The sequence below is a fragment of the Ovis canadensis genome, chromosome 26, assembly GCF_042477335.2.
Source record: "Ovis canadensis isolate MfBH-ARS-UI-01 breed Bighorn chromosome 26, ARS-UI_OviCan_v2, whole genome shotgun sequence".
Taxonomy (NCBI): domain Eukaryota; kingdom Metazoa; phylum Chordata; class Mammalia; order Artiodactyla; family Bovidae; genus Ovis; species Ovis canadensis.
This window is the reverse complement of record NC_091270.1, coordinates 59,290,186-59,315,706: the sequence shown is the minus strand read 5'-3', so window position 1 is coordinate 59,315,706 and position 25,521 is coordinate 59,290,186. Positions and strand designations below refer to the sequence as shown.

At 44.5% G+C, this 25,521-nt stretch overlaps 1 protein-coding gene and 1 long non-coding RNA gene across 3 annotated transcripts in view; both read right to left on the bottom strand.

Moving 5' to 3' along the window:
* Positions 1-25,521, bottom strand: part of ZNF385D (zinc finger protein 385D) — a 1,001,169-nt gene that overhangs the window by 716,890 nt on the left and 258,758 nt on the right. The gene's annotated exons all lie outside the window — the stretch shown is intronic.
* LOC138430916 (uncharacterized) overlaps positions 1-25,521 on the bottom strand; it is a 28,170-nt gene that overhangs the window by 1,631 nt on the left and 1,018 nt on the right. The gene's annotated exons all lie outside the window — the stretch shown is intronic.

Sequence of the window (25,521 nt, the reverse complement as noted above, 5' to 3'; positions counted from 1 at the left end):
ACCTACAGGATTCTTTAAAAACAACAACAACAACAACAAAAAAAACACTCTTCCCATCAGAGACTAATACTGACCAGTGCTAACTACACAGACGATGAATTTAACTACTCAAAAATGCCGAGGAGGAATTTTGTTTCTGCTTAGTACCCTGCCCCTTTCAGATTAAAGCCACGGGCTTTTTGCTAAAGCAAAACTGAGAAGACATCCTGTTGTCACTTAAATGAGAAAAGAATGGAAAATAATAGCTACGTGGATACGTATAAGTGAGTCACTTTGCTGTACCCCTGAATGATAACGCAGCAACTGTAACATGGTTACTGTCACTCAACGATACTCCAATAGGAAATAAAAATACTTAATTAATACAAAAGGCATCCCTGTGTGGCATGATCTCTTCACATGAAGGGAATTTTCTAGCTCCCCAATGCTGTCTGGGACACAAAACAGGACGGAGACCTGGCAGAAGCAAAAACTGACGCTGAGATCCGTGGAGTTTCCCAGGTCCACAATTCTCAGATGCCCCTGAGAGGCAGGTCCTATGCTCTTATGCCCTTGCAATGAGTGGATTTTTTCCAGAGAGAGTGGGATTTATAGGAAAAGTATGAGCAGAGGACAAGTGCTTAAAAAGACTGACAAAATAATTTCAGTGATAACCTAACAGAGCAGAAATGGCTATCATCTTTCAGGTGTGCCCCCAGAGTAGATGGCAAGGTGAGCAGTGATCCTGGGCTTTATGGAAAACAAACGCGTAACAGACCTTAAAGCATAGGAGGGATACCAACTGATGGGTGGATAGGAAGGACACCCAGGACCACACACCAGGGAAGGTCAGTGTGTCCTGAAGGGGGCCACGGAAAGGCCAGAGGTCCACTGTCTACCTCACCATGAGTGGAGGACTAGAATAAACACGGCTCAGATGTAAAGAAGTTGCTTGCCAATGCAGGAAACGTGGGTTCGATTCCTGTTCCGGGAAGATCCCACATGCTGCAGGGCAATTAAGCCTCTGCACAAACTGTGAGCCGGCGCCCTGGAGCCCTTGTTCTGCAACAAGAGAAGCCACTGCAATGAGAAGCTGGCACACGGCAACAGGAGAGTCCTCTCCCACCACAACCAGAGAGATGCCTGCACAGCAACAAAGCCCCAGCACCGCCAACATGTAAATAGATAAGTTCTACAAAAGAATAAAAAGATCGGGGCCTGCTTGTAGAATTCTCAAAATGCTAAATCAAAGAATCAAGAGTGCCCTTTATCAAAGAGTTCCAATATAAAATGTCAGTTTTTTAAGATATTTTCAGGAATGATAAGACTCTGAGTGTTGAACCAGAGATTTAGGAATAAATAAAATGTTAAGAGTGAAGTCTGGCAACCTTGTATTGAATTCAAATACTCCAGTCTGCAGTGCAATTCATGGGGCCTGTTATAAATGGGTCACCCCAAAAGCTGTTAATGCTATGGTTTCTGAGGTGCATTAGCTGGATGTTAATAGAAACTTAGAGAAAATGAGATTCTTGTTGAATCCTACTGCTCAGAAATAATCAGGTTTCATTTGGACTACAATTTGTGGAAACATCAATAATCTACTGTCTTTTTTGATTGACGCTTTTGGACTATGGTGCTGGAGAAGACTCTTAAGAGTCCCTTGAAGTGCATGGAGATCCAACCAGTTCATCCTAAAGGAAATCAGTCCTGAATATTCATTGGAAGGACTGATGTTGAAACTGAAACTCCAATACTTCGGCCACCTGATTCAGAGAACTGATTCATTAGAAAAGACCCTGATGCTGGGAAAGACTGAAGGCAGGAGGAGAAGGGGACGGCAGAGGTTAAGGTGGTTGGAGGGCATCACTGACTCAATGGACATGAGTTTAAGCAAGCTCTGAGAGTTGGTGATGGACAGGGAAGCCTGGCGTGCTGCAGTCCATGGGGTCGCAGAGTCAGACCCAACTGAGAGATTGAACCACAGCAGCTGTCGTTTTTAGCAGTACTCAAAATTCATTTAGGAGTTAAAAAGTAAAATAAACAAATAAAAAAGGCTTAACTTATAACAATTTACGGAACAATAAGATATATGAAGAGATCTATCTAGACTTCTGTGAGTGTGTATATAAGATGCTGGTAAATGAATAAAGAAGCTTAATTTATAGCAATACACAAAACAATAAGATATATGAAGAGACTACTGGGAGTGTGTATGTCAGTTCAGTTCAGTTCAGTCACTCAGTCGTGTCCAACTCTTTGCGACCCCATGAATCGCAGCATGCCAGGCCTCCCTGTCCATCACCACCTCCCGGAGTTTAATCAGACTCACGTCCATCGAGTCTGTGATGCCATCCAGCCATCTCATCCTCGGTCGTCCCCTCCTCCTCCTGCCCCCAATCCCTCCCAGCATCAGAGTCTTTTCCAATGAGTCAACTCTTCACATGAGGTGGCCAAAGTATTGGAGCTTCAGCTTTAGCATCATTCCCTCCAAAGAAATCCCAGAGCTGATCTCCTTTAGGATGGACTGGTTGGATCTCCTGGCAGTCCAAGGGACTCTCAAGAGTCTTCTCCAACACCACAGTTCAAAAGCATCAATTCTTCGGTGCTCAGCTTTCTACACAGTCCAACTCTCACATCCATACATGACTACTGGAAAAACCATAGCCTTGACTAGATGGACCTTAGTCGGCAAAGTAATGTCTCTGCTTTTGAATATGCTATCCAGGTTGCTCATAACTTTTCTTCCAAGGAGTAAGCGTCTTTTAATTTGATGGCTGCAGTCACCATCTGCAGTGATTTGGGAGACCCCCAAAATAAAGTCTGACACTGTTTCCACTGTTTCCCCATCTATTTCCCATGAAGTGATGGGACCAGATGCCATGATCTTCGTTTTCTGAATGTTGAGCTTTAAGCCAACTTTTTCACTCTCCTCTTTCACTTTCATCAAGAGGCTTTTTAGTTCCTCTTCACTTTCTGCCATAAGGGTGGTGTCATCTGCATATCTGAGGTTATTGATATTTCTCCCGGCAATCTTGATTCCAGCTTGTGTTTCTTCCAGCCCAGCGTTTCTCATGATGTACTCTGCATAGAAGTTAACTAAGCAGGGTGACAATATACAGCCTTGACACACTCCTTTTCCTATTTGGAACCAGTCTGTTGTTCCATGTCCAGTTCTAACTGTTGCTTCCTGACCTGCATACAGATTTCTCAAGAGGCAGGTTAGGTGGTCTGGTATTCCCATCTCTTTCAGAATTTTCCACAGTTTATTGTGACCCACACAGTCCCTGGTGGCTCAGAGGTTAAAGCATCTGCCCGCAATGTGGGAGATTCAGGTTCGATCCCTGGGTTGGGAAGATCCCCTGGAGAAGGAAATGGCCACCCACTCCAGTATTCTTGCCTGGAGAATCCCATGGACGGAGAAGCCTAGTAGGTTACAGTTCACAGGGTCGCAAAGAGTCGGACACGACTGAGCGACTTCACCTGACACCTGACACAGTCCAAGGCTTTGGCAGAGTCAGTAAAGCAGAAGTAGATGTTTTTCTGGAACTCTCTTGCTTTTTCCATGATCCAGAAGATGTTGGCAATTTGATCTCTGGTTCCTCTGCCTTTTCTAAAACCAGCTTGAACACCAGGGAGTTCACGGTTCACGTATTGCTGAAGCCTGGCTTGGAGAAGTTTGAGCATTACTTTGCTAGCATGTGAGATGAGTGCAATTGTGTGGTAGTGTGAGCATTCTTTGGCATTGCCTTTCTTTGGGATTGGAATGAAAACTGACCTTTTCCAGTCCTGTGGCCACTGCCGAGTTTTCCAAACTTGCTGGCATATTGAGTTCAGCACTTTAACAGCATCATCTTTCAGGATTTGAAACAGCTCAACTGGAATTCCATCACGTCCACTAGCTTTGTTCGTAGTGATGCTTTCTAAGGCCCACTTGACTTCACATTCCAAGATGTCTGGCTCTAGATTAGTGATCACATCATCATGATTATCTGGGTCATGAAGATCTTTTTCATATGTAAGATGCTGGTAAAAAAAGCAAAGTAGAGACGTGTCTGTTCCCTGAGTAGGCTCCATGTGCCGGTCTATGTGTGAAGTGTCCTCAAAGAGGTGAAATAACGTGTCTCCGGTCAGCCCGGTAGTAAGCAGCAGAGACAGGGATTAAAATCTAATCTGAACGATGGAAAAATAGCACATTACTGCTCCTACACGAAACCATTTTCCTATAAGTTCTATTTATGATGTGCAAAGACTGGCGACCTCAGAATAGAAACTGACACATTTGATTTTTCCAACTATAGCTTCCATAAAAAAAAAAAAAAAGGGAAAACAACCAGGATATATAAGTTTTGCAAAGTTTCAGTTCAACTACAAACCACAGAAAGGATTCTCTGGCAAATAATACCAAGTCAGCAGGGTCCTTATGCCCATAAATTGTGGCTCCAAAAGAAGATGAAATCAATTATCAAAAAAAAAGCCCCCTTCTTGGAAATCTTAGAAAGAACCCAAGGACACATTTTAAATCATCTGGTGACTGTAGACTTCTAAATTTTACAAATGAGTAAGCTAAAGCCTAGAGAGGCAAAATGATTTACTCTAAGGAACAGGATGAGTTAGTGGATGAGCTGAGCTTCTATAGAAATCAAGTTTCATGGGATTTAGTATCCTATTGTTAATGTACAATGTCAGTTTTTTCCCCTAAATAGCATAAAATTTACAAAGTGTTTATAAGGGAAGGTGTAGTCCTGCTATGAAAGAAAAGCATCACCCACCGTTAAGTTCTCCTTCAGAACTCAGAACGTCCCAGGGTGGCTGGGCAAGACGACCAGGTCTGCATTCTTGCCCAGGGGGCACCTTTCTCTGTTGAGGGCTGCCAGCCTTCATGCTGTTTATTCCCTCAGTCATGTCCGATTCTTTTGTGACCCCATGGATTGTAGCCCACCCGGCTCCTCTATCCGTGGGGTTTCCCAGCAAGAATGCTGGAGTGGGTTGCCTTTCCTCCTCCAGGGGATCTTCCCAGTGGAGGGTCAGACCCTCGTCCCCTGTGTCTCCTGCACCGGCAGGCAGATTCTTCACCACCCTTTCCTGAAGCACCTGGTTTTTACTAGGCTAAGTGCTGTACATTTACAATTCCGTTTCCTTCTTCTAGTTGCTATATGTCGTCCAGGTAGTTTTATTCCTATTGCAAAGGTGCGAACACCAAAACAGAATTAAGCCGTGTGTGCGAGTCTGCCCAGACAGTAAGAGTTAGAGCCAAATCATGGTGTTTGAGTCGGAGTCCTCTATTTGATGGCTGTGCTCAGCCAACTCTTCATCTCCTGCGTTACTGAGCTTCGATATGTTTACTCAGAATGTATTTTAAGGCCACAGGAGGATGGCTCCTGAACACTGAGAACCTCCCAGGGAAGTAGGTGACTTCTTGGGCATCACTGGCCATCGAGGTACAGGCAGAGATGAAAGGAAAGCTCAGATAAGAGGAAATCGAGATTACCTCATCTTTAAACTAAGAGGGAGTTTTGACTGCTCTCCAATCCCCCGCTAGTTCTAAGATTAAAAAAACAAACAACAAACCAAAAACAGCAACCACGTGCTTCTCTCCATTTGCTCACAGCACTTTGTACATGGTGGTGTTTCTGGGGTCATTTTGACAGGACTGATGAATCGCATGGGGCCATTTTTCAAAATATATGTTTGTCCGTCCTGATAAACTCTGAGATTTCTGAGGACAAGGGCCCCATCTAAAGTATCGTTAGCTCACCAGTGTCTACCCTTTTGCCTGGCACAGGACAGGAAATGTTCAATAAATATTTGGGGGAAAGTAAGAATTAACTCATATGGTTACAAAATACATATGTGCCCCACATACCCATCAAGGCTGCCGGACCGCCCTGGGCGGCCCTAAGAGAGATTTTGACGACTCGGAGATTTTCTTTCTTTTTTCAACGCGGAGGTTTTCAGAGCTTGAGTTTTCAGTTCACTTCTTTGTTTCCCAAAGTGGGTCTGGGGACGTGATCTCAGGGTACAGAGACATTCTCTTCAACAATTCACTTTTTCATTCTGATGATCTGGGAACCCAACACAGCATTTTGGATCATCTGAGTGACCCAGAAAAAGGAAACTGATGCTGTTCTGCAACTTCAGCACCCAAGTTTGGGTCAGTGCCTATGGTTATCCTGGTACTATATAAGATCAAGCAACACCACTGATGAGATAAAAATCTCATGGCAGTCCAGCCAGGAACCAAGAACAGGATTGCACCCTTGTGCGGTTCGTGTCGGAACAGCAAGCTGTGACTTAGAGCAGTTGTGGGGGTAATTTCACAAGGGAAGGGGTAATCTCATTTTGAGAAACCACTAACATCCATCCTATGAAAGGAGCATGATTAACCTGAATTGTACAGCTTTCAAATTTTATTTGAACTTAACAGTAAATCAATTTTTACTTTAATTATATAAAATCTAGCAGCATTAGAAATGTGTTCTTCATTAATAATTATATATTAAGATACATATATATGTATACATAAAAATATGAAAAAAATATAAGAATTGTGATAAATAAAAATCACACTATAAAAATAATCTGCCTACCTTGGGTAGGGGTGGAAGCCTGTGAGAGTCTTTCTTTTTCTCGTCTGAAAGGTATCCATAAATTTTTCAAGTTGGAAACCAACTTGTCCAGCTCTTACGGAAAATGCATTTCTGCCAAGGCAATTGCCATCACCACCATGAGGGGTTCTGGTGACTGCACTGCAGAAACGGTCCCTCACCCTACACACGGCACCCTCTGTAGCGGGTTATCACTCTCGGCTTTCTCATGCACTAACATTCACCAAGTGTGCCTGCTGCCGTGGAAGACCGCTTGAGAAAAGAAGATGTTTTATTTCTTGTTCACTATAATCTGCTTTGTTGATTCTGTCATTGCCCTGCTTTAGGGGAAGAATAATGCGGTTCTTCTGCAGGTAGTATTATGATGCTCAGAGTCATTTTTTTTTTAACCCGGCAATTTCTTCTATTTCCCTGACTGTAAATGTTTCATTCAGTACTTTACAACCCCCCGAGTTTGGCAGGCAGTTCCTGTTGGGATGTGCATTTCTTAGTGGTGTTTCCCTTGCTTCATTTTTTAGAATTATGAATTTCTAGGGCACACTACATAAAATCTACAACATGAAACAGCGGCATAAAAATGATCCCAAAGTTGTTAGTCTCTTTCTGCCCACACTAGAAAGAAAAATGGTTCCAATCAAAAGCACTAGAAAATAAAGAATTGTTACGGGAGATAAACTGTACCCTCTGGCAAATATGAATCATATTCTGTGCCACAAGGCATACTGAAAGTATAAAGTCTGAAATCAAAAGCAGAGGTTCTATGAACTTGAGTGAATTAACTAAAAGATTTTCTCCAGGGAACCCAGTGACGGCTGCGGGACTTGAAAGAGGGTTCTGAAGGATGGCCCGTGTTCTACTAGTGTCTGCTGATACTTGCCATGACACCTGTATACCAACCTAGTACTATCAGAGAATCAAAGGGATCCAGAAAATTACAGTTGCTGACCTGGTTACCACTGAATTCTGCACAGTAAAAAGAAATAAAGTCCTCTTTATAAAGAGATTTGCTAACTAGGGTAAGTATTCAGTTTTACTATCTACTCTTAGATCAGTTCAGTTCAGTTCAGCCGCTCAGTCGTGTCCGACTCTTTGTGACCCCATGAATCGCAGCACGCCAGGCCTCCCTGTCCATCACCAACTCCCGGAGTTCACTCAGACTCACGTCCATCAAGTCAGTGATGCCATCCAGCCATCTCACCCTCTGTCATCCCCTTCTCCTCCTGCCCCCAATCCCTCCCAGCATCAGAGTCTTTTCCAATGAGTCAGCTCTTCGCATGAGGTGTCCAAAGCACTGGAGTTTCAGCTTTAGCATCAGTCCTTCCAAAGAAATCCCAGCGCTGATCTTCAGAATGGACTGGTTGGATCTCCTGGCAGTCCAAGGGACCCTCACGACTCTTCTCCAACACCACTCTTAGATAATGCTCATTCATTCATTCGTTTGCATCTGGCAGGGTTAGGGGAAGGTGGACAGAGAAATTAGGATCTTCTGTACATTAGAATCATGGAACAGCATCATTAGAGCGATACTTTTTCTGTTATGAATACAAGGACCAAACAGTGCATTTTGGCACATATAAGATGATGAAACTCAGTGATTACTATGTATTGCTTCTTTTGTTTCTTCAGAGACTAGGAGTTATTTCAGTTCTAAACATGAGAACTGACCTAACAACATGAATCTGTTGCTGTTATGTTGCTTTAAGTAATCATCAATAATGTCTGTGTTACTGTACATAATCAAATTTGTTGGTCAGTTGCTCACTCATGTCCAACTCTTTGCAATCCCATGGACTGCAGCATGCTAGGCCTCCCTGTCCTTCACCATCTCCCGGAGCTTACTCAAACTCATGTCCATCGAGTCGGTGATGCCATCCAACCATCTCGTCCTCTGTATCGCCTTCTCCTCCTGCCTTCCATCTTTGCCAGCATCAGGGCCTTTTCTAATGAGTCGGTTCTTTGCATCAGATGGCCAAAGTATTGGAGCTTCAGCTTCAGCATCAGTCCTTCCAATGAATGATTTCTTTTGGGATTGACTGGTTTGATATCCTTGCAGTCTAATAGTCAAGTAAGTTTTAGCAAGTGAAACAGCATCTCTATCATATGTTTAGTCATTCTTTACAAGATAAACTACCCCTGAAATTCTATGAAAATTAAAGATCCTCATATTTTGTTCCAAGAAATCCTAATTTAATAGGACTGGAATGGCATCTCACTCCAGTACTCTTGCCTGGAAAATCCCATGGGCGGAGGAGCCTGGTAGGCTGCAGTCCATGGGGTCGCTAAGAGTCGGACGTGACTGAGCGACCTCACTTTCACTTTTCACTTTCATGCATTGGAGAAGGAAATGGCAACCCACTCCAGTGTTCTTGCCTGGAGAACCCCAGGGACAGGGGAGCCTGGTGGGCTGCCGTCTATGGGGTTGCACAGAGTCGGACACGACTGAAGCAACTTAGCAGCAGTAGCAGCAGGAATAAGATCCACGTCTTTGCAGCTACAAAACACTTCATGAGCTAGTCTCCCTTGCTATCTGAGTTGAAAACTACTAGTAAAAACATAGGCTTATTAGGGAACAAATCATCAAAAAGAACCAAATTTTCCAAATAACAAACCCAGCACTCAACACATTATGTCTTGCACACAACACTCGTGTGAGGTAGAGGCAATCATTGTTCCCACTTGACAGATGAGGAAACGGAGAGGTCTTCCAGGGTGCAGCTGCAGGGAATAAACACCTGCACATCCCAGGCTCACCCAGCCCATCAGAGAGGACCCGGGTGGGCAGCATGTGAGGACCTTCTGCCTTATTTGCGAGCGTGCTCAGTCGCTCGGTCACGTCCAACTCTTCTGTGACCCCATGGACTGTAGCCCACCAGACTCCTCTGTCCGTGGAATTCTCCAGGCAAGAATGCTGGGGTGGGTTGCCATTTCCTTCTCCAGGGGATCTTCTCCACCCGGGGATGGAACCCACAGCTCCGGCCATGCCTCCTGCATTGTGGGCTGAATCTTTCCCGCTGTGCTGCTGGGAAACATATCGTGTGTCACACCACAATGATAGGGTATTATTAGGGTTTCCCTGGTGGCTCAGAGATTAAAGTGTCTGCCCTCAATGTGGGAGACTCAGGTTCAGTCCCCAGGTTGGGAAGATCCCCTGGAGAAGGAAATGGCAACCCACTCCAGTATTCTTGCCTGGAGAATCCCATGCAGAGAGGAAGCCTGGTAGGCTACAGTCCGCAGGGTCTCAAAGAGTTGGACATGACTGAGCGACTTCACTTTCACTTTCATTCTACCTGGTGGCTCAGACAGTTAAGAATCTGCCTGTAATGTGGGAGACCTGGGTTCAATCCCTGCCTAGGCTGAAAAGGTCCCCTGGAGAAGGGAATGGCTACCCACTCCAGTATTCTTGTCTGGAGAATTCCATGTTCAGAGGAGCCTGGTGGGCTACCATCCATGGGGTCACACAGAGTTAGGCACAACTGAGTGACTAACAAGAAGAAAACAACAAGGGTTAATAGGGTTTAATAGGGTATTATTTATTACCCTTGCATCGGATAAGCTTCAGCTACAAAATGAAGTCTCTCTTTTTTGTATGTTATAAGAAGCTGCTGCTGCTGCTGCTGAGTCGCTTCAGTCGTGTCTGACTCTGTGCAACCCCATAGATGGCAGCCCACCAGGCCTCCCCATCCCTGGGATTCTCCAGGCAAGAACACTGGAGTGGGTTGCCATTTCCTTCTCCAATGCATGAAAGTGAAAATTGAAAGTGAAGTCGCTCAGTCGTGTCCGACTCTTAGCAACCCCATGGACTGCAGCCCACCAGGCTCCTCCATGGGATTTTCCAGGCAAGAGTACTAGAGTGGGGTGCCATTGCCTTTTCCTGAGTTATAAGAATGATTCCTGAATTGTCTGGGAAATTAAAATAATTAATGGATAGCCATAAGAAATCTTTTCAGCAATTAATAATGTTAGACTGATCACTTTCTTCTAACCATCAGGAACCAGAAGAAATAATGCAAAAAAAACATTATAGAGCCCAAAAGTTTTACAGAACACAAATAGAATGCAGTGGTGACTGAGGACTTTACTGATTGTAATAATCATTTCTTTCCTGCTGATAAAAAATATTTTTCAATGTTATCAGTTTACATAAATCATCTATGAATATATTTTACTTTATTAATATATATGCTTTCAGATTTAGCTTTATTTTCACTCTTTATAGAGGGTTGGATATTTCGTAGATGGAGTTTGGAACAATGAACCTAGGTGGTATTTTGAGAAAGCTAGGCAGAGAGAATCAAGAGATATGAATTCCATTGTCAAAAAAGGGCAACAGCTTTGATGCAATCTCAAGAAATGTAGACTCCATTCTGGGTTAAGGCTTTGTTTTACTCAGGGGCTGGACTGTCACTTTTCCCCTGGGGAAAACATATAGAAGCAATTTTCTACCAAGTTCAGGTCCTTCTGAGTGCATCCAGAGATGACTCACTGATGGAGTGATCCGGCATCCTTGGCAGTGAGAGAAGATGCCAAGGAAGTGCGGAATTACATTCTCTTCTTCCACTAGCCCACAGTGCGGCCTCGGCCGGCCCCATTAATTTCTCTCTGTCTCATGTGTAAGAATGCAGGAGCATTAGGGCCAGAGCGGCGAGTCATCGGTGCCAGTACCACTGGGCTGGAGGAGGCCACTTGGTGCTCCGAACTGAAACAGACGGTGAGCCTCCGTCACCGCTCAGCAAGGAAGGATGGGGTAGGGGCAGGGGTTTTGACATGTCCAGTCCTGCCTACTGCTACTGCCTAATCGGTTTATCCCTGCATGATTTCTATTTCTAAACCTCTGTCTTCGTAATTCAGCATCGAGATCACTGATAATGCTGTAGCACAGAGGAAAGCAGCCAGTCTTTTGACAGACTTTAGGGAAGGTCCTAGTATTTTAGAGTAGCGGTCCCCAACTGTTTTGGCACCAGGGACCAGTTTTGTGGAAGACAGCTTTTCCACAGACCAAGAGGATGCGAGCGACCGGGAGCAGCCTCAAGTCAGAGGACACCTTGCTCGCTGGCCTGCGACTCACCTCCTGCTGCGTGACTGCGTCCTGGGTTGGGGACCCCTGTTTTAAAATATCACTTTCACTTGCATTCCTTTATATGCAGCTGGTCAAATTTCTCTGGTTGATCTCTTGGGTTAAGGTGAGGAAGGCAGCTATTCAGACTGAAATACAGAAAGTCCCCTACATACAAACGAGTTCCATTCTGAGGGCATGTTCCTAAGTCCAATTTGTTCATAAGTTCCACAGAGTTAGCCCAGGTGCCCAACTAACACAACTGCTTTTATAGCACCGTGATGGTTTTATGACACTTTCCAAAACACAAGGCAAACAATATATGAAAACAAGCAAATACAACAAAAAAGAAAACATTTCTCATCTTATAGTACAGTACCTTGGAAAATACAATAGTAGCTACATCACTGCAGCTTTTACACTTGCTTCTGGACATTCTGGGCTTGAAATAAAGAACACTACTGTACAGTACCATACGGTAAAGTACACAGAAGCACAACCAGCTTACAGAGGATACACACACGTGACAATGTACACCAGACGTGAACAAACTTACATGGCTGGACACGTGAACACATTTTCACGTCTTTGAAAGTTTGCAACTTGGAGTTTCTTAGGTAGGGGGCTTATTGCATTAACACCTTGGTTCAAATTAATTAATGGACATAGCTAACTTATGATGATTGAAGACCTTGGAGAAAATGAAGTCGACGATAAATGTGTATATAAGTCAAAATAAAAAGGTCTAATGTGTGGGACGTCACTGTCACGAAGGGTGGGGAGACTGAAACAGACAGTGAGCAACCCAAGAGCCAGGGGCTCAGAGGTCTGGTCTTACTGCTAGATTCGAGGCGTGAGCCTCCAGGCCAGGGATGCAGGTGACAGAGGCTGAGTGCGTGATGCCAGAGACAAAGGGAAGGGTGCCCGCTGCTGCAGGCTCACCCGGAGTCTGCTCTGCTGACGCAAGGTGAAAGAACGGGCTGCTAATCAAGAACAAGTATATCCACAGAGATCACATCTGCTATCCAGGATTAAAGTGCGTTTAAAGTCGAGTTCTACTCGACTAATCTAGGTCAAAAGAATTAAATGGAAGTACTAGAGTCCACGCCTCACATCAAGAGTGACCAATCCTAGGCAAGGCATTGGTTAGACTGTTCATGTGCCCTTCATAGGCTCCAACTGAGAAGTGACAAATATGATAATATCATTGTTATTAACAGTATTAATACATATTTAATAAGGGAAATGAGAAAACAGGAATTGCATTCTTTACAAGCATTTAAAATTAAATTCATTAGCAATTGAGTGAAAGTAAACTGTGTTAGTTTCAAATCACTACTAAAGGCCAAGTGAAAATAGCTGTTTGCTGCATATTTATTTCTCTCTAGAAAACATTATCCATAGATAAAAATGTATATACATTGAATATTTATAGTGATAGAAATATAAATATTTATGAATTCAAATGAGTATTTGCAAATATAAAATGCAAGTAGTTGTATGTGGTACACAGGCCATATGTGATGTGTGTGCATGTATGTGAATATACGATTTACAAAGTTGCATATAAACATGGAGTTGTAAGAAATTATATTCTCTGTATATAAAAAAAGAGAAAGAGCAAATATAACTAATCTGTTTTGTGAACTTGGTCTCACTGGTAGCTGCTTTCAGGAGGCATAAACCGAGAAGGGTTTGAAGAATGTTCTCTTAGCAGGAATGAACACTCCTGATTGATTATTGATGTCTGCCATCAATAATAGACATATCAATAGCAGGAAGAGCAGTGCCGTGTAAATACTTCATGTGTTTGATATTCCTATTCTGTGCACTAAGGTAGAGGATACCTATAACTGAAAAAACATTTTCAATTTTTCAAATTATATTTTAATGCTTGGATCCAGGATCCATTTTTCAATGGTTAGTTGAGAAAGTATAAAAAATACGAAGGAATACTTCATTCTGTATGTCAGACTCTAGTTTCATCCACATCACTACCATAACACTGGGATGTGTATCCTGCATGTGTAAAACAGACAGCGCGTGGGAAGCTGCTGTTTAGTGCGAGGAGCCCAGCTCGGTGCTCTGTGATGGCCGGGAGGGGCGGGGCATGGAGGGGAGGGAGGGGCGGGGCATGGAGGGGAGGGAGGGGCGGGGCATGGAGGGGAGGGAGGGGCGGGGCATGGAGGGGAGGGAGGGGCGGGGCATGGAGGGGGGGGAGGGGCGGGGCATGGAGGGGAGGGAGGGGCGGGGCATGGAGGGGAGGGAGGGGCGGGGCATGGAGGGGAGGGAGGGGCGGGGCATGGAGGGGAGGGAGGGGCGGGGCATGGAGGGGAGGGAGGGGCGGGGCATGGAGGGGAGGGAGGGGCGGGGCATGGAGGGGAGGGAGGGGCGGGGCATGGAGGGGAGGGAGGGGCGGGGCATGGAGGGGAGGGAGGGGCGGGGCATGGAGGGGAGGGAGGGGCGGGGCATGGAGGGGAGGGAGGGGCGGGGCATGGAGGGGAGGGAGGGGCGGGGCATGGAGGGGAGGGAGGGGCGGGGCATGGAGAGGATTGGGGGGCCCACGACGGAGGGGACACATGCGCATGTGGCTGGTTCACGCTGCTGCACAGCAGAGACGAATCCAGCATTGTAAAGCAGGTATCCTCCAATAAGAAGGGAAAATGAAAGCATGAGGGAATTTAAAAATATCTAAGGAAGCAAAAACTCCAATAATAACTCTCAGAATAATTACAGCGACTCAGACGGTAAAGCGTCTGCCTGCAATGAGGGAGACCCGGGTTCAATCCCTGGGTCGGGAAGATCCCCTGGAGAAGGAAATGGCACCCCACTCCACCATTCTTGCCTGAAAAATCACATGGACGGAGGAGCCTGGTGGGCTGCAGTCCATGGGGTTGCAAAGAGACGGACATGATTGAACAACTTCACTTTCACTATTGTTAAATAATACAAAATAATAAAAGCTACAAAATTTCTGGAATCAAGTTGCAAGGCTATATTATAGTTATGACATAGTATTGGAGAGATTATGAAAGAGTTTCTGCAAAAAAAAGTTTTATGATAAGCATACTTTTGCCTGGAAAATCCCATGGATGGAGGAGCCTGGTAGGCTGCAGTCCGTAGGGTCGCTAAGAGTCGGACACAACTGAGCAACTTCACTTTCACTTTTCACTTTCATGCATTGGAGAAGGAAATGGCAACCCACTCCAGTGTTCTTGCCTGGAGAATCCCAGGGACAGGGGAGCCTGGTGGCTGCCGTCTATGAGGTCGCACAGGGTCAGACACGACTGAAGCAACTCAGCAGCAGCAGCACCAGTGAGACCATCCAGAAATACAGCTAGTATTGTTATAACACTTTGAAAAATAACTCACATTTTTCAATTTTATATTGTTTTTGAAGTTCAAGTCCTTTCAGCAGCTAGGGTGATCAAGAATTTAATGCTAAAAGGTTATTTTAACGTAAAACAAGGCATGCTTTACTTTACACGAAAATGTTATTTTCATTTTTACTCACGGTGAACATATAACAATTGGAGTTTTTCCACATATAAAATTATTGTATAGGGTTTTCTGAAAACATTAACTCAGTAATAGTAGCACTTTCCAAGATTCATAGATCACAGGGCATATGGCTTACATAATGCCTGCAATATCATGACACTGCAATTTTTCATTAGAAAAAAACTTGCAGAAATGATGCCACTCAAGTTTAAAAATAAAACACAGTGTGTATGGAAATAGCAGTGACACCATCTTTCCTTCATCAATACCTGCTCACCACAGCAATTACATTGCAGGTATTATGCTTAAAGCGGACCCTGACATCTTGACAGATTGATACTTTGCACAGAATTCAACTCAAAGTTCAGTATCAGTTCTCAATAGACATCCATGCAAACTAGCAACATTGGCCTGACTACATATGGAGGACAATGCTTGTTTGACCTCAGTTACTGAGACAACGAACATTTTACCTGCCTATCAAGTTATCTTACGTTGACATCATATGAAGCACACAGATAACTTTGAGGAAAGAGAGAGAAAACGTTTAGATTGGTACCTTAGCTAATTGGCCACTACTTAGCTGAATTTTTCTCTAAGATAAGAATACTAATAACCAAGACAAAGGCAGAAGCTATGCATCTACCCACCCACCCAGGCATCCATTCACCCCTCTCAAAGCGCCAACCCAGCCAACCATCATTCACCAGGTACATATGGTGATCCTGGCACACACAACATGTTACTTTGTGTTTCCCCAAACACAGATTCTGAAAGGGAGACTTGAGTGCAAGTGATTTATTTGATGTAAGGGAACTCTAGGAGGCTGGGGAAGAGAAGAGGTAAAGAAAGAAAGCCCCCAGAAGGTGCGTGCGTGAGTGGACCACTCATGTGAGGACACCGGGCTCAGTCCCCCGGGGCCCCTGCAGTCAGTGTGCAGAACGTACCTGAGTTCTCCCAGCTCAGGGCTGAGAACCGGGGGGGGTTTTCCTACCAACGCCTATCAGCTACCCTGGGGTGTTAACTCGCTGGCACCTCTAGACCGCTTAGAGTGTATTCTCCCATGGCCAGAGGAATCCATCAGACGAGCCACTATCAGGAAGTCACTGGTGGAAGGTGAGAACCTAACGGGTCTGTTCAGGGCGTCAACCATATTTGTAACATCTAGGGGAGAATGCCAAACACTGCAAAGATGAAAGGGAACCACAGACTCCACCCTCATGGAGTTTCTAGTAAAATGGGTGAACTTGGGAATCAAGTGATTTACAATGTAGTGAAAAACCAACAAGAAGAAATGTTTCTGCACAAAGCAAAAGCAGAGCCTAGGTGTCCTCGGATGTCCTGAAACATCCTCTCTGACACCTGAGCCCACGATATTTTGTATCACGTGGTTGCTGCCTCTCATCTTTCACTCTGCTATGAGTGGAGGAAGAATAACCATCGCCAACGTATTTCAAAGGACAGGACACCGCCGCTTCACGGCAGCCACATTAACAAGGACAGAGAGCATGGGGGGTTGGTTGCCAACAACTTCCAAGAACGCTAAGGAGCCTCAGCCTGTTCTGGAAACATAAGCTCCCAGTGAACCACAGTGAGGACTGGGAGAGCTTAATCAGCTTTGCTGCAAAGCCTGGAGTGAAATCTGGTCACAGGTTTCCTAACTGAAGGGAAAATGGGCGCACGGCAGCCTCAGCCACGTCACCTCTGAAGCACCTGAGTGATTTGAGTAATTACAAGGGAAAACCGTCAGGGGCAGGGATGCAACCTCCGAAGGCAAAAGGCTTTTGCCTGTTCAAAAGAAAATGATCTTGACAACATATGGTCTTTTTTCCCCCACTGTTGGTATTTTAGTTTATTGGTGCTATTTTTATATGTTTAAAATGGAATTAAAATCCCATAGACTACACATATTTTTATATACTGGCTTAGACAAGGAAAGTTAACATTTTTTTTTCTAATTATAAAACTCAGAGGTTTGACAACATATAATCTTCATGGCACTGAAAAGCAAGCTGATGTCCGTGTCTAAAGCTTTCCAAGGTTGCAGTCCTGACTGCTTTCAGACTAACACCGGATGGTTAAAAAGAGTCTCTTTGGGGTAAACTTTCCTATCTCAGAAGCAGGATTAATTTCTGTATTTTCCTGCGTCCATACAGAAGATGAGCATTGAGAATTTAGCAACTACACATAAATATGATTTCAACCACATTGGGATAGAATGATGCTCCTTGTGAACTAGTGAGTTTGCATCGTAAATAGATATTCAGAGTGAGAGAGCTGGGAGAATCACTCTCTCAAATTACAGACTTTCCTTTGCGTTTTCTCCTACATGAGTTATATACTCCTAGGCTTCTTTCATATCTACGTTCGGTGTTTAATGTCAAATATGACTTTCATTGAGGTCAAAGTTAGTGGACCCATAGAGTGGAACACCCAGTGATCAGCACTGATACACACACCACGGCTGCTCGGTCAATTACAGTCTGCTCCTCAGTCAGTCAGTTCAGTCGCTCAGTCGTGTCTGACTCTTTGAGACCCCAGGGACTGCAGCCCGCCAGGCCTCCCTGTCCATCACCAACTCCCGGAGTTCACTCAGACTCATGTGCATCGAGTCAGTGATGCCATCCAGCCATCTCATCCTCGGTCGTCCCCTTCTCCTCCTGCCCCCAATCCCTCCCAGCATCAGGGTCTTTTCCAATGAGTCAACTCTTCGTATGAGGTGGCCAAAGTACTGGAGTTTCAGCATCAGTCCTTCCAACGAATATTCGGGGTTGATTTCCTTTAGGATAGACTGGTTTGATCTCCTTGCAGTCCAAGGGACTATCGAGAATCTTCTCTAGCAACACAGTTCAAAAGCATCAATCCTTCAGCGCTCAGCTTTCTTTATGGTCCAACTCTCACATCCATACATGACCACAGGAAAGACCACTGCTTTGACTAGATGGACCTCCTCAGGAACCACTCAAATCCATTTTGTTCCTTTGTCTGCATGGATGATTGCACTTCAAAACTAGTCCAAGAAGAAATTTAAGGCCTCTTGCAAAAAAATATTTATAATAAAAAGTAATAAAAGTGGATTAAGATAACTGAAAATGTATAGAAAGGAATAGCTATAAAAAAGTAGGAGTACAAGGTCAAATTTTCCAGAAACAAGGCAAGTTTTTGAATGTAAGCTTTCTAACGACTAATGCAAAGTCAAAACCATGACAGCAAGCAGATTCAAAGCGATCATTAGTGAAGCCGATCAACCGTCAGCATGACATGAGGCACGACACTGCTAAAATTAGAGACTTTCCTTCCATGGGGCCTCGTAATATAGTGACTGTTGTCTCCGAACACAAAGCTGTCTCTAGCAGCCTTTTCACACAACCTACATGCAATGCTGAAACTACTAAGTATGAGCATTCACTGAGTTGCTCCTGCGTGCTGGTCACATTGCTAAGCGCTAGGCCACTACCCATCATACCCGTCCCCATATAATAGGCAAAATTATTATTCTTTTTAAACAGTTCAGGAAAATGTCTCAGGAGAGTGACATAAATTGCCCCAAATCACTTCTCCATGACTCAGTCCTGTCTGACCCTGCGACCCCATGGACTGCAGCCCTCCAGGCTCCTCTGTCCAGGGGATTCTCCAGGCAAGAACATTGGAGTGGGTTGCCACGCCCTCCTCCAGGGGATCTTCCCAATCCAGGGATCGAACCCAGGTCTCCCGCGTTGCGGACAGATTCTTTACAGTCTGAGCCTCCAGGGAAGCCCTCTGCGTCTCTGTCATGGACAAAATCCAAGCTGAGGACTCCAAACCCAGGCTCTACGGTGCGTTAGGAGCTTCCATTGGGTAGGTCCAACGTCATGATATCTAAGCAGTTATGAACAGAATACTGTACGGAGCTTATAATGGCTTACATTATTAGAAGCAGAAACATGCTTCTGATGCCATGAGGTCTGTGCTCTCCCGGAGATTAAACAGAAACTCCGTTACCATTCATAAGCCATCCTTTGAGTCATACGGCTTCATAATGGTGCCGCCAAGATAAGCAGCTTGCAGAATGGGTTTCTTGTGACAGAGTTAACTTGATATGTGGGAATATTAGCTACGAGCCAACTTAAATGTGGGGGATGGTCATACAAACGATGATTCTGAAATTAAGAAAACGCTTATCTTGCTGGCTTCGGGAGGAAGGCAGCTGCACAGGCTTCTCACACATCCAAAATTAGTATCAACCAACCAAGTAACAGGGCAAATAGAACAGCCATCTGAATCCACACTAATTTATCCAATTTTTTTTTTCCTACAAACATTTGATACTTTCTCAATTAAAAAAAAATAGACCAAAATTGACTAGTTTAGATATTTATTTATAAATAAATTTAAAAGCCATAACCTTCTAACTTGATCAAAATGGTAATAAAACCATTGAATATTATTAATGAATAAAATTTATGTGAAATGATGTCTACTACTGCCAATAAAAGAATACATTAAAAAAAAAAGCTTCACCTTTCCCCACAGCATTTAGCTGACAAAGGTGGCAACTGCTTTAATACTATCTAAATGGTAACTCAAAGGCTGGGACTCTTTTGAAAAGAAATTTCATGTGGCACAATTTCTTTACATCAGAACCAGGTCCTCTACTGCCCTCTCATGGACATTACATAAATAGCATGAAGAATAAATACATCACCTTAAAAAGATCAGCAAAATGAGTTTTGCTTAAATGAAGCCTGTGATGGACAGGGAGGCCTGGCGTGCTGCAGTTCATGGGGTCGCAAAGAGTTGGACACGACTGAGCGACTGAACTGAACTGAACTGAAAAGAAATTTTGTTTAAAGGAAGCCTGTGACAAGTAACAGTACCACCATGAAATTAAAATCGATGTTGTTTTCTTCATGAATATTAAATTTATAATAAATGTCACCAGATACGTAGACACACACTTTCAATCATTGTAAAGCAAAATAAATGTGGTACACTTTGCTTATGGTATTATGAACTATGGTCTTTAAGTTATAATTCTAAAGTATGTTATTCTTTCCCTGAGTTTAGTAATCTCAAACGACTAGCAGAGAGCAAAGGACCTCAGGTAGGTAATCCCTCCAAATACTAAATTGTTTTGCTATAACTGATAAATTCCTTCATGGAGCAAGAGGTAACAAATCTTAGGAAAAGGAAATACAAGAAGAAACACAAACGTGGTGCTCAGAGTAAAGGACTATGGTTACGAAGGTGGAGGAGGAAGAGGAAGGTTGCTACATACAGAACTGTGCATCTCCAAAGGGTGTCTTGTACATAAGACATTTCTAGATGACAGCACACGTGTAAATGGTGCCTTTGGAGCTTCTGGTATTTTGAATTAACAAATGAAACATTTTTTCCAAGGATGTCATTGGGAGGGTAAAACATTCATCAGTCCTGGAGTAGAAGTGCAGCCTCTAACTGTTACGGCAAGCAAAGATCTGACAGGTACAGCATCTCTGGAGCCTAAGGTCCTTGGCCTGGCTTAGCACATCCTCAGCTAATAGCAGTTCTGGGTTTGGAGTTTCACCAGCCTAAGAACATGGTGTAAGCACTATCTTAACACCGTTTCTTGGTTCATTCCAAATGGGGAAACATGAGCATTCCACGTGCACTTTCCTCTGCTGTTCTTTGGATAAAAGTTTTTGGACAGCTAAAGTCTTACAGCATTGAGCAAGTGGAAGATGCTTTTAGCTGTTCATCGTGCACAGGAAGCTGTCGCCTGTTATTTGTATTACTTCTTCACAGATAATATAATTCTTAAAAAAACTTGGAACATTAATTCTCTTATATAAGACAAGAATCAAGTCCAGACTAACTGTTCTGGAGGCGCTTCAGAGCCCACCGATGAGCTGTCCATGTGGCTGCCAGGAATGCCACCTGTCAGGGGAAGGCTGCCACTGGCTCCGCCTCCAGAAAGGATTTGCTTGGAACGAAACATAAGATAAAGACCTAGCCAGCTACTCAACATGGATCACGGACGCAAGTCAACGTCTTCATTGCCATAACACTGTCAGGGAAAATACTAAACCAACACGAGATGACGGCACTGGCCTGTCACCAGTTTGAATAAATCTGCACCAAAAACCATTCTTCCTGGCATCTGAACTGGAACTCATCCTAGAGCAGCTCACCTCCATTTTCATCTAAAACATTTTTGAATTTTCACTCATTTACTTATTGACGGTTGTGGGCTTTCTCCAGTCCTGGCGAGGGGCGGGGGCTACTCTAGATGCCGTGGGCAGGCTTCTCTCTGCAGCGGCTTCTCTTGGTGCGGAGCGCAGGCTCTAGAGCAGGCGGGCTCCAGAGCCGCGGGTCCCAGGTTCTAGAGCGCAGGCTCGGTAGTGGCGCTCCGCCTTGCTTGCTCCGAGGCACGTGGGATCTTCCCAGACCAGGGATCGAACCCCTGTCTCCTGAACTGGCAAGGCGGATTCTTATCCACTGAGCCACCAGGGGAGCCGGGAAATACCTCTCCTTTAGAAACTACTCAGGGGTGCGGAGCATGCTTGAGAATGGGCACACTCAAAAATTTTGTATTCATCACATTTTACTGATCTCTTCTCTCTTTTGTTTTAAAACGAGTTGTGCTTCCACAGCAGGCTTTCCCCTCTACATACTCAGAGTCGTTTCTCACCTTTGAGCCACCGCCATCTCCTTCGACAGCTTCCGGTCATTCACTCTGCTTCCAGAGACCTCTTGGAAGTCCTCCAGCCACCGAGCAGGTCTGGATGGTGGGGCCTCTCCTGCCGCAATAGGTTCAACAATAGGCGGCTTATCATCAGTCCAGTGGGTTTGCTGCCACAGGATTGGCTGGGATCTCTCTGCTGAATTGGTTTAGGGTGTCTTTGAAGGGCCTCTATTAGTCAATATTTATTCCGCATCTATTGTACACAGAGCCAAGTTCCAAAGGAGATTTAGTACCCCTGGGACAAGGTAGGACACCCTAGTCGCTCGGGCTGCCGCAGCTAATGATCATGGATGGCTTGACTTCGACAGCATTTCTCCCAGGTCTGGAGGCTGGAAGTCCAAGGCAAGATGCGGGAGGGCTGGCTCCTGCGTGGCGGCCCTGAGTGGCAGGCGGCCACGGCCTCACTGTGCCCTCAGATGGCCTTGTGCCGTGTGCCATGCCTCTGCTGCCTCTTCCTTCTCTTATAAAGGCATCGGTCATGCTAGGTGAGGGCTCTGCCCTGCAATGACCTCATTTAATCTCAACCACCTCTTTACAGGCCAAGTCTCCACATACAGTCACACTGCAGGGTAGGGTGTCAGCGAATGGATTCAGTGGGCTACGACCCAGCTCCTAGCCTATAGCACAGCACACAGAGGTACTATTTCTGAATGCAGGCCAGCATAGCTTGAATTCTATTTCCACAGCTTTCCAGAGATGTGATACTGCATATATCATTCAAAGGAAAGCTAAACTGTCAACTTCTTCATCCACATTTTGTGACTATTAATATAATCTAGTTCATAGCACTATTATTTATCTCATAAAATACTCATAATTAATTCCTTAGAAAAAGAAATTTTAAAGTGCTTTCTTCTTCACTTTTTATATTCCTGGGACGTTACATAGGACTTGAGACAAACAGGCTCTTGAGAAATATTTATTACAAAATGCGTGCCATATTAGCAGCTGCTGCTGCTGCTGCTAAGTCGCTTCAGTCGTGTCCGACTCTGTGCGACCCCAGAGACAGCAGCCCACCAGGCTCCACTGTCCCTGGGATTCTCCAGGCAAGAACACTGGAGTGGGTTGCCATTGCCTTCTCCAATGCATGAAAGTGAAAAGTGAAAGGGAAGTTGCTCAGTCGTGTCCAACTCCTAGCGACCCCATGGACTGCAGCCTACCAGGCTCCTCCACCCATGGGCTATTAGCAGCAGTGACTCTTAAAAGTAGCAGGGAGATTTGCGACCATCCATTTTTACACCCATACAGCAAAATGAATCGCCAACTTTGTGCTTTCCTTCTGATGGGGCCATGTTCGACACGTGGAAGGCCACACAAAATAGAACATAGAGATGCAGAGACGCTTTAAATCCAAATTGTTTTTATTTAAAGTGACATTTTTTGTATATCACAGGGAACTATATAAAACAAATAAAAAATTAGGTGAAACTGGAGACTGTCATATTGACTGAAATTGTCATGACAGAGGACAAATCCCATATATCCCTTATATGTGGGATCTAAAAAAAGATACAAATGAACTTATCTATAGAACAGAAGTAGAGTCACAGACATAGAAAACTCCTGGTGGTCTCGGGTGTGGGCCAGAGGGAGGGACAACTTGGGAGCCTGGGACTGACATACACACACCACTATATATGTGGTGGATAACCAGCAGGGCTCTGCTGGATAGCACAGGGAGCTCTGCTCAGTAGGCCGTAGTGACCTACAAGGGAAAAGAATCTAAAACTGAGAGTGGGTACATGGATGTGCATGCCTGATTCACTTTGCTGTGTAGCAGAAACTAACACACCATCGTAAATCAACTATACTCCAATACAAATCAATCAAAAATAAAATAGAGAAACCCTGATGAAGCCCCCTGGTCATCACCCACGGGGTCGAATCTGTTTCTTTCCAACCACGTGCTTTCACATTATGACCTCATCATTGACGCCAGCCTCTAAGCACAGGAAATCACCCCGCCTCTTTCGGAGGCTCCTGAACATCCCCGTCTCGGTGATCTGTAAATAATTGACCAGGCGAGCGCTGAAGCACAAAGGGAAACAGATCAATATCCCCCGCCCGCCCGCCGAGCTCACAGCGCAGAGAGAAGCCCTGCTTCCTTCACTCCCCAGCTGAGGACCTCATCCACGGATCAGCCCGCAGGCTGCAGCCCCAGACTTAATTCAGCACGCATAATCAGCCCAATTGCTGAAGTCTTTGATTACACTTTTAAATTGCCTGTTAATACGATGTAAATGGGAAAAGGTATTGATTAACGAATCTTAAAGCGGGAGCCTGCTCAGATGAGAAAAGAAAGTGCTTTGAGCTGGTGAGCCTGCCTGGCAAGAGGAGGTGCACGATGACGCACAGAGGATTTCCAGTGCACAGATGCAGAGCCAGCTGCAGACACCTCTGTTCAACCTGTCCATGGACTTAAAACCTAGAGAAAGGTGTTGAATGGTGTGACCTGCACTTATAAAGAAAGAAGAGATCAATGGCCTGCAAAACACAATCCCTAAAGACGTACAGGACTTGTTACCCTAGATAAATGTTTTTTTTTTTTTTTCCTACAATGATTGATTCTGGATTTTATGGAGTAACTAGTTATATGTCTCATTTCCCAAGCAATATTCTCTCGAATAAAGTTATAACAATTATATTACATGGATTCTTTTCCAGCCTGAAAAGTTAATTCATTCTAACCATTCTATAAACATTCTTGAGTATCCAGAATGTGCCAGAGTCTTTTCTAGGTATTGAAGTTACAAGAGTTAAACTACACTGACAAAAGTCCTCGCTTTCATGGAACTTAGGTTCACGTGGGGAAGATAGAAAACAGATAAAATCAACAAGTACAATAAATGCTTTTTTGAATAACAGGTCATATGGAGGGAAGGGAAAAGAAGGTTTGTGTATGGAGGTGTCACAGTGTGGACACAGAAAGCGTGAAGAAGGATCGAGTGAAATGAGGACGTTTCAGTAAAGAGCTAATTTGGGAAGGAGGTGAGTCATGCGCTCTTCTAGGTAAGAGTAGTTCAGACAGAGGGAACAGGGAGTCCAAAGGCCCTGTGGTGAAATCAATCAATAAAGAATAAATCTTTTCTGATTTATACACTATAACTTGTTTAATCCTCTGAGCAGTGCTAGATAGAAGGTACCATCATTTTATCCCAGTTTCTCAGATTGTCAGAATTCTGGAGTCCTATTTAGTGCTGTGTTTGCCTTAGACAATGGGTTTGAACTCAGAAGGAGGAGCACAAAGAAAAAGAAACATGTGTTGGAGACGGACGTTGAAGGTCCCCATATGGACTTGGCTTTTATCCCAAGCCCAGCTTAAAGACACTGGAGGATTCTGAGCAGAGGAGGAACACGATCTGAATTCTGTTTCGATAGCAAGACTCCGCCTGATTGGCTGAGGGTAGACTGCTGAGAATTATTAGAATAGTATTGAATGGCTATGATGGGATGAGACGAGATAGAAGAGGAGGACAGTGAGGATAAAAGCCAGCAGCAAACGGTCGTGAAGCTGAGCGGAGCAGATCTTAAAGGGGAACGACAGGGGCTTGTCACATATTGGCAAGGTGTTAAGTAGCAGTCATCCTGGCGGGTCTCACATAGCTATATGAGCTTAGGGGAGAAATCCAGGTGAGGAAATACAAGTTGGGAGTTACCAATGTTTAGAGAAAACTTAAAGT